The sequence below is a fragment of the Nothobranchius furzeri genome, chromosome 2, assembly GCF_043380555.1.
Source record: "Nothobranchius furzeri strain GRZ-AD chromosome 2, NfurGRZ-RIMD1, whole genome shotgun sequence".
Classification (NCBI taxonomy): domain Eukaryota; kingdom Metazoa; phylum Chordata; class Actinopteri; order Cyprinodontiformes; family Nothobranchiidae; genus Nothobranchius; species Nothobranchius furzeri.
The window spans coordinates 86,875,939-86,891,652 of record NC_091742.1 but is presented as its reverse complement, the minus strand read 5'-3'; the positions used below and the strand labels follow the sequence as shown (position 1 = coordinate 86,891,652).

At 44.6% G+C, this 15,714-nt stretch overlaps 1 long non-coding RNA gene across 1 annotated transcript; it reads right to left on the bottom strand.

The window, feature by feature from the left end:
• Positions 1–864: 864 nt before the first annotated feature.
• LOC139066302 (uncharacterized) lies at positions 865–11,780 on the bottom strand. The gene is made up of 3 exons (XR_011519232.1): positions 11,462–11,780; positions 11,193–11,274; positions 865–1,059 (listed from the first exon to the last, which is right to left on the bottom strand). It is a non-coding gene; the product is annotated as an uncharacterized lncRNA (long non-coding RNA).
• Positions 11,781–15,714: the final 3,934 nt, after the last annotated feature.

The window sequence follows — 15,714 nt, the reverse complement described above, 5'->3', positions numbered from 1 at the left end:
AATATTTTATCGGAGCAAAGGAAAGTGGAGGAATAAAGATGATGTAAAAAAGTACCTAGAGATGAAAGGATCGAGAGTAACGGGAACACAAACGTGAAAGAAGGAGGAACAGTTGAACAAAGTCAAACACAAACTGAAAGAATAAAAGCAGCAGTGAGAACGGGATGATGAGACACAGGAGGAGGAACCGGAACGTAGGAAAGGTTGGAAATGAGAAGAAGGACGAAGACGGGATGAGGGTGAAAGCAAAAAGAGACAAAAGCAATAAATAAAGAATTTGAATGGAGAATAAAGCGTTTATGATGCAAGAGAAAACAAAATCTGTGGACAATATTAAAGATGAAAAAAGACTGATGAAGATCTGGATGAGAAAATCACACAGAATAAGGAAGTATGAACAAAAGAGATCAACCCAAACTTTAGAAAAGCAAAGAGGAGAGCAGAAACGAAGGTGGAACGGCGGGGCAGCAGGCCGGGTTTCCCAGCAGATAGAATCTCTTCCCACATCAGAGCCGTCCTGCTGCACATTACAATCAGACCTCCATTATCTCCATTAACCCCGACTGGAAACTTTAACAGATCTGTTCCAGGTCTGATACATGCATGTACCACATCACAAATATGTTTTAGAAATCAGACGCAGACTCATCCATCACTGCCACAGGAAACCCCGATCACAGCGCGATAAGCCCTGGAACAACGACACTCGTGATTCTCAACCACAAGACTTTCTTTTACCAAGTTGCCTCTTATTTAGTATTTTAGTCCAAATCAGCGTCTGTCCAGCTCGTAATCTCTAGATTTTTTTCATTTTTATGTCGATAAGTGAAAAAAAACTCAACAGTAAATCACGTCTGTTTTGTTTTTTTATGACAAACTTTTTTCAGCTTTTATCTGATCTTTAGACACTTAACTCACCTTGGCTGCTGGTGGTGGTCGGAGTGACGCCAGTGTTCAGCAGGCCTCGTCTCTGTCAGCGCGCCCCAGGGCAGCTGTGGCTACATCGTAGCTCATCACCACCACCGGAATGGGTGGATAACAGATTGTGTTGTGAAGCACCTATAAAAATACAGACCATTTACCATATTTGTGGAGGATAAGACATCAATGTTGCAAAGCAAACAGAGTCAGTGGTAGAGGCATGTTGCTGTTAGCCAATCAGAGGCGAGATGTCCAAATATCAGGAAATAAAACTCCAAATCCTGTCGAGTTGTGCTCATCTCTGCTCCCGCTCACTTCTAGTTCCTGAAACTGAAGCGCAAGAGCTCTTTTATCACAGAGATCCACTCACAAGGCATTTGTTTGTACTAGAGACCACTGCAAATACGTTGGGGGGAAAAATGATAGTTTGTATATTAAAAAGACAGTAAAGCATCTCATGGGACAAATGTTTTTTCTGCTGAGAGGCACGTTTTGACTGTTTCTACCTCTTGAAATCTGCAGCTTCGATTTAAACTATACTCGTCCCAATCAGTTGACTCTTTGGTTTTTCATGATGTCATTTTATGAGTTGCCCCTGTCCTCTCTTATTTATGTTTATTTTCTAATCAGAGTAGTTAAAAAATTGTTAGAGATCAAAATCTGTAATTTTTCCACATCCTGTCCCATCTCCTGATGCTGTCTCTCTCTCTTCTGACTGACAGCTTTCACCACACTGGACAGATGTTACCATTTGCATTTTACCCTCTTCTGACTGTCAAGAGTTTGACGGGTTTAAACTCTAGCCCTCTAGCCACTCTGCTTTCAAATTAAAACTTTTGTAGCACTCCAAAATGGGGTTTATTCATTAAAGCAACTTACATCTATGCTTCAGGTTATGACCTCCACATGGTGTTCTTTACTGTCTAAAATGTGTGTCAGATTTCTTTGCTTTACTTCCAAAGCAGAGCAGACTTCACACTGAGCCACCTCAACTGGCTCCTCTCGATGTGGAGGAGCAGCGGGTCTACTCCAAGCCCCTCCCGGATGACCGAGCTTCTCACCCTATCTCTAAGGGACAGCCCAGACACCCTGCAGAGAAAACTCATTTCGGCCACTTGTATCAGCAATCTCGTTCTGTCTGTCACTACCCAAAGCTCATGACCATAGATGAGGGTAGGACCGTAGATCGACTGGTAAATCGAGAGCTTTGCCTTCTGGCTCAGCTCTCTCTTCACCACGAAAGACCGGTACAATGCCCACATCACTGCAGACACAGCACCAATCCTCCTATCGAGCTCATGCTCCATCTTTCCCTCACTCGTGAACAAGATTCCGAGATACTTAAACTCCTCCACTTGAGGCAGGACCTCATCTCTGACCTGGAGAAGGCATTCTACCCTTTACCGATTCAAGACCATGGTCTCAGATTTGAAGGAGCTGATTCTCATCCCAGCTGCTTCACACTCGGCTGCGAACCGCTCCAGCAAAAGCTGGATATCACGTTCTGATGAAGCCAACAGAACCACATAATCTGCAAAATGCAGAGACCCGATCGTCAGGCCACCAAAACAGATCCCTTCAACACCTTGGCTGAGCCTAGAATTCCTGTCCATAAATGTTATGAATAGAATCGGTGACAAAGGGCAGCGTTGGCAAAGTCCAACTGTCACTGGGAATGAGCCCGACTTGATGCCGGCAATGTGAACCAAGCTCTGACACCAGTCACACGGGGACCTAACAGCCTTTATCAGAGGGCCTGGTACCCCATACTCCCGGAGTACCTCCCAAAGGGCCCCCTGAGGAACGCGGTCAAACGCCTTCTCCAAATCCACAAAACAAATCTAGATTAGTTGGGTGAACTCCCACGCAACCTCCAGGAACCACCTACGGATATGGAGCTGGTCCAGTGTTCCACGGCCAGGACGAAAACCATATTTCTCCTCCTGAATCTGAGGTTCGACAATCCGACGGACCCTCCTCTCCAGAACCCCTGAATAGACCTTACCAGGGAGGCTCAGCAGTGTGATCCCCCTGTAGTTGGAACACACCCTGCGGTCCCCCTTTTTAAATAGGGGAACCACCACCCCAGTCTGCCAGTCCAGTAGAACTGCTCCTGATGTCCAGCGATATTGCAGAGCCACGTCAGCCAACACAGCCCCACGACATCCAAAGCCTTAAGGAACTCTGAGCAGATCTCATCTGCCCCCAGGGCGTTGCCACCTAGGAGTGTTTTAAAAACCTCAGTGACACCAACCCTTAGAGATTGGAGAGTTCAACCCAAAGTTCCCGGACTCTGCTTTCTCAATGGGAGACATGCCAGTGGGATTGAGGAGGTCTTTTGTAGTATTCTGCCCACCGATACACAACATTCCGAGTAGAGGTCAGCAGCACACCGTCCCCACTATAAACAGTGTTGGTAGTGCACTGCTTTTCCCTCCTGAGGCGCCGGATGGTGGACAGAATCTCCTCGAAGCTTTGGGAAGTCTTGCTCCATGGACTCACTGAACTCCTCCCACGCCTGGGTTTTTGCCTCCATGACCACCCGAGACGCATTCCGCTTGGCCTGCCAGTACCCATCAGCTGCCTCTGGAGTCCCACGGGCCACTAAAACCTGAAGGGACTTTTTCTCCCACCTGGCAGCATCCTCCTACGGCCACAACTCCAGTCGGCCGCCTCAACAAAGGAGGCATGGAACATGGCCCGCTGTGACTCAATGTCCCCCGCCTCAAAAAGAACATTCCGAAATTTCTGTCGGAGGTGGGAGTCAAAGCTCCTTCTGAAAAGAGACTCTGCCTGATGTTCTCAGCAGATCCTCACAATACGTTTAGGCCTGCCTGGTCTGACCGGCATCCTCCCCACCATCGGAGCCAACTCACCACCGGGTAGTGATCAGTTGACAACTCCTCCCCTCTCTTCACCCGAGTGTCCAAGACACGCGGCCACAGATTAGATGAAACGACAACAAAGTCGATCATTGAGCTGTGGCCTAAGGTATCCTGGTGCCAAGAGCACACGTAGGCACCTTTATGTCTGAACATGGTGTTCATTATGAACAATCCATGATGAGCACAGAAGTCCAATGACAAAACACTGCTCGGATTTAGATCAGGGAGGCCGTTCCCGTACAGGTTCTGATGGAGGACCCGTAAAGACAGCTAAACACAGTAAGACGCTTAGATAATTTTATTAGACCGTCATGGTGAAGTAATCCAGAGGAAAAGGCAGGGGCTTGGTCAGGATGAGGCATGGGTCAGAACCAGGAAGAGCAGGAAACAGAGGCTGAGGCCAAGTCAAAAATCCAGAATAATCAGAGATCCGGGTAATACTCAGATAGGGGAGAGACAAGGCGGGTAATCCAGGAATGTAAACAGGGTCGTGGCCAGAGAACAGGCATGAACAGGAAGGCTGGAGAATTTACTTGCTAAGGTTTTCAATAATCTTGCAGGGAGCTGGTGGCTGGCTGAAGTTTATAGAGCTGATGTGGCAGTTGAGCTGAATGTCTGATTACAGGGAGCAGGTGTGGCCTATCAGGCTTATGATGAGCTGGCTGAGGAAGCAGAGGAGTGGGAGGATGGCAGACTGGAAATTCATGACGGTTCCTCCCAACCACACCTCTGCAGGTCTCACTGCTTTTAATACGTACGTAAGAAAATGTTGATGCTTTAAAAAAAATCCTGACATTTTGTGTGCAGTCGGATTTTGAATTGCACCACACAAAACAAATACAGTAAATGCTTACATGTAAAATCTACATAGAATAATTGATACACAGCTTGTAAATATTTAGTTACATATATAAGCGTATTATATTGAGTTCTAGATGGCAGCAGATTTTAACATCTTCACTCTGACGTAAGTACAAGATCTCGCTTCAATGCTGGATGTGTTTTGGAAGCATGTGGCCTGACCTTTCCTATTACATTTAGTCTGAAAAATTACAAATATCATCTGGTTTTTAGAACTGCAAAGTCACCTGCAATGTGATTGACGCCGTATCACCAGATTTTTGCCAATAAACAACACTATAGCCACCATTTTCAGTGTGGCAGGGTGAGTGTCACTGTATCCCGATTGATAAAGCGCCCTGGCTACTTGGCCAAGGGGATGTCCCATTGGCTGACTGGTAAGCATGAGTGACTCTCACCCAGGAGTCAGGGGATCGAATCCCGCCCGGGCCCTCGTTTCTCCACCTTGCCACACCAGTAAAAAAAAAAGGTGTCACAGACCCACTTGGAACATGTACTCCATGCCTTTGTGATATCAAGGCTGGACTACTGTAACTCTCTGTATGCTGGGTTGGACCCGACTGCTCTTCAACGTCTGCAACTGGTGCAGAACAGTGCTACCAGGTTTCTGACAGAGTCTAAGAAATGGGACCATATTAGTCCTGTGCTGGCAAAGCTTCGTTTGCTTCTGGTTTCCTATTGGGCACTGTATAAACTTCTTTTATTTGTTCATCAGTTTTTTCAGGGCAGTGCCCCTCCATACCTTAGGGATCTGTTAAAAAGACATGATAAATGATAAACGGCCCGCACTTGTATAGCACCTCTCAGAGTAAGGACTCCAAAGTGCTTTACATTACAGTGTATCTTTCATCCATTCACACACACAGTCACACACCGGTGGTGATGAGCTACAATGTAGCCACAGCTGCCCTGGGGCGCACTGAAAGAGGCGAGGCTGCCGAGCACAGGCGCCACCGGTCCCTCCGACCACCACCAGCAGGCAAGCTGGGTTAAGAGTCTTGCCCAAGGACACAACAGAAGAATTCTCTGTCTGGAGCTGGGATCGAACCTGCAACCTTCCGATTACTGGACAATCCGCTCAACCTGTTGAGCTACTGCTGCCCCAAGACATGTACCCTCAAGGTCATTGCGCTCTGCAGATCAGTTCCTGCTAACTGTGCCTCGCTCCAGGTCTAGGACATTTGGGGATAGGGCATTTTCTGTTTTAGCACCATCCCTCTGGAACAAGTTACTGCTTAACATTAAGCTGTCTCCATCTTTGGCTGCTTTTAAGAGTCATTTGAAGACTCGTTTTTATCATCTGGCTTTCACCTAATCTGTTCGGTGACTGGTTTTAACAGATTTTAATAGTTTTAATTGTGTTTGCTATTACTGATATTTTTACCCTAGTTTTATTGATGTCTTGTTTCTGTTTTATTTGTGCTGTGTCCCCCTTGAGGATGATGGAAAGCGCTATACAAATAAAAGTTGATTGATTGATTGAAGATCGAGTGGTGTTTTATACGTATCTCTGTATGTTTCATTGTCGGCTGAATTTCTCCTGAACAACTCAACTTACAAAAAAAACTCCTAGAAAAATTTGGCGCAGGGCTGAAGCGAGCCTAATTCTCGTCCATCTGCTTTCGAACGTTTAGTGCCTTACTGCCAAAAAATGAATGGGAGTCTTTAAGCAGATAAAAGTTATGTCCTAATCTCGTTTAATATGTGCCATGGATTTCACATATGATGTCCATGAATTTTAAAGACACACTTTGATGCCATGGAAGTGCTTATGTTCAAACAGTGGCAAAAGTTATTTTAGGTTCAGTGTAAAAATACGTATAGGACTACAACTGTTCGTCCCGACAAATTGACATAATTGAACCAGACAAAGAGAAGAGGAAGAGAAAAATGGCTGAGAGTTTAGCAAACTTCAAATCCTTATTCCAGGACAATAGAAGGAGCATTAAACATGGAGAATACCACTAGAAATCTGCTCATGTGGTAAGTAGCAGCTACGCTGGGGGAGAAGGGTGATGTAATATATGAGACGCCTGATTTGTAGTCTTTTTTAGTTACGGATTTTAAAAAGCTAATAGATCTCAATTTACTTGACAGACATAGTCAAAATACACAATAATGTTAAATAATATTATTTAAATTGAAGCACAACATGTGTGTAGTGCAGGACATGAGGCAAAGCACATTAGAAAATAACTTTTATATCTCCCTGAGGGTAGAATGCCTTCTCCGGGTCAGGGACGAGGTCCTGCCCCAAGTGGAGGAGTTTAAGTATCTCAGGGTCTTGTACACGAGTGAGGGAAAACTGGAGCGTGAGATCGATAGGCGGATTGGTGCTGCATCTGCAGTGATGCGGGCGTTGTACCGGTCTGTCGTGGTGAAGAGAGAGCTGAGTTAGAAGGTGAAGCTCTCGATTTACCGGTCGATCTACGTTCCTACCCTCACCTATGATCACGAGCTTTGGGTCGTGACTGAAAGAACGAGATTGCGGATACAAGCGGTATAAATGAGTTTTCTTTGCAGTGGCTGGACTCAGCCTTAGAGATAGGGTGAGAAGCTTGGTCTTCCGGGAGGGGCTCGGAGTAGATTCGCTACTCCTCCACATCGAGAGGAGCCAGTTGAGGTGGCTAGGGCATCTGGTCAGGATGCCTCCTGGTGAGGTTTTCCGGGCACGTCCAACCGGGAGGAGGCCTATAGGGAGACCCAGGACATGTTGGAGGGACTAGGTCTATCAGCTGGCCAGGGAACGCCTTGGGATTCCCCTGGAGGAGCTGGCCCAAGTGGCTGGGGAGATGGAAGTCTGGGCCTCTCGACTCTCGGCTGCTGCCCCCGCGACCCGACTCTGGATGAGTGGAAGAAAATGGATGGATGGATCTCACTGAGTCGACTGGAAGGGGAGGAGTTTGGGGCTGTGTCCGAATCCAGGGGTAGGATGTTTGTGAGTTCGCTTTTCGAGGCCGATGACATGTCAGCAAAAGTAACGATTGCTCTCCGAATTCGGAGGACACTCATTAATCCTCAAATGCGTTCTTGTTCCACCAACATTTTGATAATTGGCCTCTGGTGTATCCTCAGTGGCAAAGGCTATCCCAGGGTGCTTCGTGCACCTTAGCAACCATAAATATGGCTAAAACTCAGTTTTATAGAAGCTGATGTGAAAGTGGGCATGTTGGAAGCTTAGAGTCATTCCTATCCCATATTTGAAGCACTAACTGTGCAAGATCTGTTAACAATGAACTGTTGTTGTTTTTTTAATTATTTTAAAATGAATGCAAAACAAACTCTGACACCGAACGAGCTAAACAAACCGCTGGACGGTGGAAGTCGTTCTACTTTGAGATATCAAGGTATTCTACTTTCTTTTTGACTAAAAGTAGTTACAAGCTGTGACAAACTGGAAAATAAAACCATTTTACTGTTGTCAAATTTTACTTTCAATCACAATATAACTGGAGAAATAAAAATAAAGGGACAGTTTTCATGTAAGGTGTCGGCAAGCCAAGCCCAGTGGTACGTTAACAGGCTGAGTTGTGAAGCTGTTGCCACGTCTGTCTCTTTACAGTCGGCTTAAGACTACACCACAGTCATGTCGCTGCTGCCGATTCATTTTAACAAGATTTCCTTCTGTTACAATCCCAAAAAAATTCTTAGTGCATTTTTTTTTTGCTAATTTCAGAACATTTTTCCCATATTTGGTCACGTTATATTTCTAACTTTCGCATCATGCATCAAAGAAACCTTTTGGCCAAACAGGCCACTCATAGTGGAACTGGAGACTTTATCCCCTTTACAGTTGGTGTTAACATGAGCCGGATGTGGGAAGTTTCTGATCTGCTGCATCACTCTCATCGGGCAGCAGGTAAAAGATGAACCTGCCAACGTGCTGCTGCTGCTGCAGTTGAAGAGTGTTTGTGTCTCAGGAGAGACGCAGCAGCATAAAGATGCCAGATGCTTCTGTGTCAGGCAGGTTAGGCGTGCGTGCGTGCGTGTGTGCGTGCGTGTGTGTGTGTGTGTGTGTGTGTGTGTGTGCATGTCAGGAAGAGAAATTGAGACGGCTGAGGAAGGGTGATTGAGACGGTAGATGGAAAAATGAAGTGTGTGTATGGCAGAAGGTTGGTAGAGATGGAAAAAGGCAGGTTCAAGTTGCGGTATCAGAAGAACTACTCAAGTTAACTATCCGTGTGTGTGTGTGTGTGTGTGTGTGTGTGTGTGTGTGTGTGTGTGTGTGTGTGTGTTGTGTGCATGTATTTAGCCTCTCATGATAGATCTTGAGGACTGCAAGGTTATAATCGGAATGAAGCATGTTTAGTTGAACGTTTGTTGATTGATTTGAATATTTTTTACAGACAACAAATAAGGATTTTTCAAAACAAGATTCAGCTTTGGAGTAGAGAAGGTGCTCTTCCATGTAGAGATGCCCAGACACCTCCTAGGGGAGATGACCCCAGAGCCCATCCAGGACACACTGTAGGAATTATATCTCTAGACCCAGACCCACATAAGACAAGTTTCCCTTTCCCACACAGAGACCCACAAAGGTCTAACCAATCCGTCCATCTATCGTGTCTTCTGATTAAACGGTTAGTCCGCAAGTCTTACAATTCAATATAGCATACAGCTAAAAACCCTTTTCATCATAACCAAGTATGGATGTAAGAAAATATTGATATGGCAATATATCGTGATATTTTTTCAAGAAATATATCGATATTGAAAAGCCGTGTATCGGAAATATCAATATGGCAATATATCGTGATTTTTCCCTGTAATTATTACATCGATATTCAAAAGCCGTGTATCTAATTCTTGAAAGAATTTACATGCAAACGTTTGTGTATTTTCTTTTCGTTTTGTGCAATTCCATCGCCACCCGCTAGTTGGCAGCAGTGTGCAACGGGCTTTGTTTCCACCATTGAAATGTAAATCCCTCCATCATGGTTCAGATACCTCATGTTAAACATGTTAAGCATCAGTTTGGACTGTTTACTGAACATTCTTACAATAAATTCAGTAAAATAAATTATTTGTAACGTCTGACTGAATGTATCGCAATATATCGTGATTTATTGTATCGTCTCCCCTGTATCGTGATGTGTATCGTATCGCCAGAATTTCAAAAATACACATCCCTGTAACCAAGTATTGCTGGCTAGGTCAAAAGTGCCATCTTTCTATCTCACCTGTGTGGCTTAAACCAGTAGCAGCCTAATGATGCATTAAACAGCCAACGAAATGTGAAAAACGATGAAATCTCACAAAACACCCCCCCCCCCCCCCATGGTCTGCTACCGTAAAGAAAGATCGTGATCAATGCATTGTTGCGTGTCAGTTAAGAATGTGTGCAGTACAACATCGAGGTCCCGTACAGCGATGTCGATGCTGAAACGAAACATCGTGCAGCTCTCCTTTGCATCCTGGTTATTTATGACGTCCATGTTTAAGTCAAGATGCTAGGAATGCATCACAACCAGATGTTCCCTTTAAAAGTTATAAAAGTGTGTGTGTGAGTGTGTGTGTGCATTTATATAACTCATATTGTAGGAACATAAATCTGTTTATGCTCCCATAATGGGAGGAATCTCTCTCACTTTTGGTGACAAAAAGCAGGTCAACACAACATAAGCCATAAACTTCAGAATTTATGTTTAATGAGTAGTTGGTTATGTGACAATGACAAGGTTTTTAATTACATTAAAAGCCCCCGGTGGCAACCTGCCATCAAATACTAGTCCCTTATTAAATTGTGCTATAATCACTTTTCTGGGTGGAGCTGTGCTGTGATGGTAAGCATTGTCATCTCACAGCAAAACAATCTCCTGTTCAAATCCCACGTTTTACTTTCAACTACTTTCAAATCGTCTAAAAAAAAAGGTTTCACTCAGAATTTTGTATTTATAGCACAAATATAGTCTGAAGAAAGAAAAGAGTCCGCAAGTGGAATCAAAGTGTTTGTTGACCAGATCTAAAGCACAGTTGGACAAAAAGATGGGTGACTTTTCTGATTTGAGTTGAAGTGAACATCGTTACTAATGAAACATTTGTTTCAGGCGCCAGTGTTTCTCCATGTAGTCGACTGGTTTGATGCTGCATCACATTACCAAATAAAACAGCTGGATGGACTTTTGTTCTATACTCAAAATTCTGACATCTAAAAAATAAATGCTGTTTTTTCTTGCATTTTTTTGGTCCCATCGTGTATTTATTCTGTTTTATTTGTAGATTAGTAACAACGCCGAAGTTAGCTTTCAATTAGACACCTGGCTAAAGGGAAAGTCAACAGAATTCGTTCCATCCGGGAAAAATTTTCCTCAGCTCTGGGTAAAAAAAACATCACTTGGAATTAGTTACCTTCTTACCCACTTATACCTCAGCAGGGACATGGCGGACGGAAGATGGGAGACGCCGTGGACAGGTCTCCAGTCCACCACAGGGACACCCAGACTCACCCACTTACACCTAGGGACATTTTGGTCTAAAAATAACCCTACACTAAAGTTTTATGTCTGTGTGAGGAAACTGGAGTACCTTGAGATACCCCAGCATACATGGGGACAACCATCGGGGAGAACATGTAAACATGCAGAAAGTCCAGAACCAGGAATCCAACCTGCAACCACAAGTAGACCACACCAATAAAATAAAGCTATTTTTTTGATTCATTCTTTTATTTTTGGTCTAGTTTTCCTGTCCAATACTTAATTAACTACTCCAGCCAATACGGAAAATGCTAGCATTAGCCCAATGATGCTAGCAATGAAAACGCAAAAAAAAAAAAAAAAAAAGTTCAAACTTACCTTAGATGCTCTGCAAAATCTCATTCACAAGTTGTGGATGAAAAAATATATATTTTAAAAGCGTATCAATTTAATAATTTTACTCATCAGTTAAGTTGAAGTTAGCTGAATTTGGTTGAGCTAACAGTAAAATTAGCATAAAAATACCAGTTTAGGATGCTCTAATTAAAAAGCACCGGTTATGAGTTCTGTGAATAAAAAACAACATAAATCTCCTTAAGAGTGGTTCATTATTACTTAACTAGAATTGTTTTTGCAGTGTTTGCGATCTAAATTTTTAAATAAACTTATTACGGTTTCATTGAAACACCTTTTCTTCTTGAAAAGGTTCCGGCTCATGTTGATCACCTTCAGGTCTTTGGCTCCATCTAGTGGACAAACTGTGTCCTTGCAAAAAAACTCTGAAAGGAGATATATTATTCCTGCTTTGATTTATAGGGTTTTGTTAACGTAGCTTTTTTAAATAATTACAAATCTATTTAAAACGGATTTTTGTCCAGAAACTCAGAGAAGAATAAATCATAGTCAAACAAACTACCTTAAATTTTTCTTATTCATTGAATAATTTGTTTTAGGTTAGAAAGTATTTTTACAGCCTTAAAATAGAGAAAGTTGTTCTCTAAGTGCTTGTAATATGCATTGTATGGCCAAGTGGTATTATATTTGATAAACATTAGCGCAAAAACTTTGCTGTTAAATACATTTTTGTATTTTATTCTAAAAAAAAAATAAATTATATAAAGTTTCAGATTATGATGTGTGATAATCTGTTTATATTTTTGTCAAATAGCAGTCATGAGGTCATCTTTAAAGTTATGTAACTATTTTTGCTTTTCAAAATTGCAACAAAATGCTAATATATTTACCTTTAATTTGTGTCGAAGATCTGGCAGACTGTTTTAATAGGACGTGTTCTGACATTTTAAACTCTGTAGCTCCGCTTAAAGCGATGCGCTCTAAATCAAAATCTGAGCCATGGCCGAATGATGCCACCCGTGCACTCAGACGTGAGTGCCGACGCGCTGAAAGGAAGTGGAAAAAGGACGGTTTGAATGTGTCTTTAGTCACTGCGGGAATGTTTGTCTGCTTTTCAAAACTGTGTAAAATCAGCTAAATCTCAGTTTATGTGTAACCTGGTATTCGCAAACAGACATGGAGCCCAGGTTCTTTTAAAAGTTTTTAACAGTATTGTTAATCCAAGAAATGACAGTGGTGTTCCTCCCTCACAAAATTTATGTGACAAATTCCAAGCTTTTTTCTTAGATAAAGTCCAGGAGATTAGGTCCTCTATTTCATTCTTTTCTGTTTCTGACCTTAGTTCTTTTGCTCAGTGCTTTTCCTCCTGGTGCTAATTTTAACTAGTCTCTTTAGAGGAATTATCAGATATTGTTCATCACTTGAGATCTTCTTATTGCCCCTTGGACTGTCTTCCATCTTTTATGCTAAAAAAAGCATTTGACAGTGCTGGTTCCTTCATCCTGAAGTTGATTAACACTTCCTTTTCTTCAGGTCGTGTTCCCCAGTGTTTTAAGCAGCCTCTTCTCAAAAAGCCAAATCTTGACCAGACTGTTCTCTCAAATTTTAGGCCAGTTTCAAAACTGACTTCTCTGTCTAAGGTTCTTGAAAAAGTTGTTTACTCTCAGCTCCAGGACTACTTGTCCCTTAACCCTCTGGGGTCCAGGGTGTAATTTGCCGTTTTTGACTAATTTAGAGTTTTCCTTTGTATTTCCAAAATAAAAACCATAACCACTGCCTTATGTGGTGTCAATCTTTTCAGCACAACCTGGACGTTATGAATTTATACTTATTTTTTATATTTGGGCATAAAGGGGTTGCAAATGAGACCTTAAATCACTCAAAAACATAAAATCCAAATTGGACAAAAGTTATGAAACCAACAAACATTTATGACGAATGTTTTTTATAATTTAGAATGGTAATCTAGACTGTACATTTATAAAAAATATGACTAAATATAGCAAATAACAATTTTTAAAAAATTATTAGCCCTCTGGGGTCCAGGGTGTAAATCACCGTTTTTGACTCATTTTGGGTTTTTCTTGTATTTTCTAATAAAAACAATAAATATTGCCTTATGGGGTATCTTTTTTTTTTTTTTCAGGACAACCTGGACTGTCTGAATTTATACTTATTTTATAATTTGGCAATAATGTACATGCATTTTGGAGTGGGGAGTGGCTCTGTCTCACGCCGCGGAGATCGAGATCTGACAGCTGAGCGGCGCCGCCCACTCCTCCCTTTGGATCTCCAAGGCAAGGCCGGATTAACCATATGGGCAACTGGGCAATTGCCCAGGGCCCACGAACTCTAAAGGGCGCAGGGCAGCAAGGGCACGAGCAAAATACTGTATCTATAATTTCCCGCTTTATGAGGACTATGGTGACCGTACGTTCCGTTTTCCCCGGACATGTCCACTTTTCACCACCCGGGTCTGCCAGTCCAGTGGGACTGCCCCCAATGTCCACGCGATATTGCAGTACAGCGTCAGCCAGCACAGCCCCACAACATCCAGAGCCTTAAGGAACTCTGGGCGGATCTCATCCACCCCTGGAGCCTTGCCACAGAGGAGCTTTTTAACCACCTCAGTGACCTCAGCACCAGAGATTTGAGAGGCCAACTCAAAGTCCCCAGACTCTGCTTCCCCACTGGAAGACGTGTCGGTGGGATTGAGGAGGTCTTCGAAGTATTCTGCCCACCGATCCACAACGTCCTGAGTAGAGGTCAGCAGCACACCGTCCCCACTATAGATAGTGTTGGTAGCACACTGCCCCCCCCCTCCCCCCCCCGAGGCGCTGGAAGGTGGACCAGAGTCTCCTCGAAGCAGTACGGAAGTCTCGCTCCCTGGTTTTTGCCTCGGCGACCACCCGAGCTGCGTTCCGCTTGGACTGCCGGTACCCATCAACTGCCTCTGGAGTCCCACAGACCAAAAAGACCTGATAGGACTCTTTCTTCAGCTTGACAGCATCCCTAACCGCCGGTGTCCACCAGCGGGTTCGGGGGTTGCCACCAAGACAGGCACCGACGATCCTGCGACCACAGTTCCGGTCGGCCGCCTCAACAAAGGAGGCACGGAAAAGGGTCCATTCAGACTCAATGTCCCGCGCCTCCCCCGGAACATTTTGGAAGTTCTGTCGGAGGTGGGAATTGAAGCTCCTTCTGACAGGAGACTCTGCCAGATGTTCCCAGCAGACCCTCACGATACGTTTGGGCCTGCCTGGTCTGACCGGCATCCTCCCCCACCATCTGAGCCAACACATCACCACGTAGTCGTCAGTTGACAGCTCCGCCCTTCTCCACTCGAGTGTCCAAGACATGCGGCCGCAGGTCAGATGAAACAACAACAAAGTCGATCATCGAGCTGCGGCCTAAGGTATCCTGGCGCCAAGAGCGCATATGGACAACTTTATGTCTGAACATGGTGTTCATCATGGACAATCCATGACTGGCACAGAAGTCCAATAACAAAACACCACTCGAATTCAGATCAGGGGGGGTCATTCCTCCCAACCACACCTCTCCAGGTCTCACTGTCGTTGCCCACGTGAGCGTTTAAGTCCCCCAGCAGAACGAGGGAGTCACCGGAAGGAGCACTTTTCACCACCCCCTCTAAGGTCTCCAAAAGGGGTGGGTAGTCTGAACTGTAGTTTGGTGCATAAGCACAGACCACAGTCAGAACCCGTCCCCCCACACGTAGGCGGAGGGAGGCTATCCTCTCATTCACTGGGGTAAACCCCAACGCACAGGCACCAAGATGGGGGAGCAACTAGTATACCCACCCCTGCTCGGCACCTCTCAGTGGGAGCAACTCCAGAGTGGTAGAAAGTCCAACCCCTCTCAAGGAAACTGGTTCCAGAGCCAGAGCCATGCGCTGAGGTGAGTCCGACTATATCTAGATGGAACCCCTCAACCTCACACACCAACTCAGGCTCCTTCCCCACCAGAGAGGTGACATTCCATGTGCCAAGAGCCAGCTTCTGTAGCCGAGGATCAGACCGCCAAGGTCCCGCCCTCGACTACCACCCGTCACACACTGCACCCTACCCCTTTGGCCCTTCCTACGAGTGGTGAGCCCATGGGAAGGGGGACCCACGTTTCTTCTTCGGGCTGTCCCTGGCCAGGCTCCATGGGTGAAAGCCCGGCCACCAGGCGCTCGCCAGCGTGCACCACCTCCAGGTCTGGCTCCAGAGGGGGGCCCCAGTGACCCACATCTGGGCGAGTAAACACTGTTTCCA